A 2,211-nucleotide genomic window follows, 5' to 3' on the forward strand; every position below is an offset into this window, starting at 1 on the left:
GGCAGTGTAGGTTCTTAGGGATTGGATATCTGGGAAAGATTTTAATTCTCCCTCGCTGATGAAGCTTAATCTGGCAGGGTAGGTTATTCTTGGTTGAAATTGTTTATCTTTTAGGACTTTGAAGATAAGGCTTCAAGATCTCCTAGCCTGCAGGGTTTCTGTAGATAAATCTGCTGCTATTCTAATTGGTTTTCCATGGTAGACAATCTGACCTTTTTCTCTTGCTGCCTTTAGGATTTTTTCTTTTATGCTTACTTTGTTTAGGCGGATTATTATGTGTCTAGGAGTTGGTTTTCTCATTTGCTGTCTTGCAGGGGTTCTCTGGATCTGTTGTGTTTGAGTTTTTGCCTCATTGATTAGATAAGGGAAGTTTTCTTGAATGATCTCATGGAAGGTTTGTTCCAATGTGGTGTCTTTCTCTTTTTTTGCCTCAGGCAGACCAATTACTCTTAGGTTAGGCCTCTTGAGGTAATCACTCATCTTTTGAAGGTTTTTTTCTGTCCTTTTGAGCTTGTTTTCTGTGTTTTTGAAAGTTTGGCTTATTTCTATATTTTGGTCCTCAAGCTCTGAGATTCTTTCTTCTGCTTTGGTAATTCTGCTTTCCAGGCTTATCAGTTTATTGTTTATTTCATTCACAGTATTCTTTATTACTGTTATCTCAGATATCAGCTCCTTTCTAGTTTCTTCTTGAGTCTCTTCAGTTCTTTTTAATCTCTCCATTAATGTCTTGATGTCTAGGGTTGTATTTTGAGACCATTCATTCTGGGCGGGGCTCTTTGTTGTTTGCATTCCAAAGTCAGTTTTCTCAGTGTCTGCCCTCCCAGGAGTCTGGAATAGACCCATATTCTTCTTTTGGTTTTCCCTCATTTGTGTAGATTTTTCTCTCTCGTCCCTTAGTAGATCATGTTCCTGAGGTCTAATCTCCAGCTTCTCTCCTCTTTTTCTATTGCAGGCTGTTAGCTTGTTGCCTAGGAGATCTGTGACACTAGTCTCTACTCAGCATAGGGTAGGGGCTTTGTCTCCTGTTAATGACATCACCGTGGGAACCAAGGTGGAGGCTCTGCTAGGTGGCCGGGGCTATGTGATGTAAATATGCCTTGAAAATGGCAGAGGTGGTGGTTTTACTTTCACTTTTAGGGGGTTCCTGTGGGTCTCTAGGTGGGACCAGCTTCACAGCTGGGCGCTGGATCTGGGGTGCCACCAGCCGGCTGGGGTGGAGGACAGGGTCGGGCTTTTCCTCCTATGGAGCTGAAAGCCTGAGATTGGCACCTTACGCCAGCTTGGGCTTCTGCCCCCTTACACAGGCTTGTGTTTGCGCACACTGAGTGCCTCAGCCAGGGTGGGCCAGGGACTTCCGATCTCTAAAGCTCCGGAGGGCAGGTGGTGGCTCTGGGTCCCTCCCAGGGCACTTTAGCCAGAAATGGGACTGGTATCTCTAAGGGGCAGGCTCTCAGAGTCTCCCTGCATGACCAGCAGCTTCGCACTGGGTGCTGGTCTCCACGATGTGGCTGAGGATGGAGCTGGGGTCCGGGATTTGGAATTCCCCAGCCAGCTGGAATCACATATAGTGGAGCAGCTGCTGTCCAGTGACAATATCTGGCACTGCGTGGGATCAAAAGTCCCCAAGCCTCGTACCAGTGCGGCTGGAGGTGGGCAGGGGGGTGCAGGAAGAAAAGTAATAGTCTTTTTGGGAAACTCATGTTCGGAGAATCTCAGGGATCCATCTATGTGGTTGCCATATTCAGTGCTCAGTCAAACGTTTGTTTCTCATATGCACTTCAGTTTATAATGCTTTTGTTACAGAAACCTAAACAGACAAAGCATGATTGCATGACACATAATTTCCCATACTTTAACCTATCTGTATTAAATAGAAATGCATTTTTGGTCAGAATAGAACTCATTCTTTTTTGAAAGTTTAACCTGATAAATTGTCCTTTAATTGATGTGCTTTAGCGATCTGCATTTAATATAATTACTGACAGGTTTGAATTTATGTCTAGTGTTCACTTATGATTCTGTTTGTCTACATTAAATTTTGTTCTTTTGTTCTTCCTTTTCTGCCTTTTAAAAACTTTGAAAGTGTTTGAGTAGTTCATTTTAATTTCTCCATTGGAATTTTGGATGTATTTCTTTCTGTTATATTTTAGTATTGCTCTGCTCATTAATATAAGTACATATGCAAGATTACCAAAAAACTGATATTTATTT

Source organism: Carlito syrichta, unplaced genomic scaffold (assembly GCF_000164805.1).
Source record: "Carlito syrichta isolate Samal-C Ts95f unplaced genomic scaffold, Tarsius_syrichta-2.0.1 Scaffold314924, whole genome shotgun sequence".
Lineage (NCBI taxonomy): Eukaryota > Metazoa > Chordata > Mammalia > Primates > Tarsiidae > Carlito > Carlito syrichta.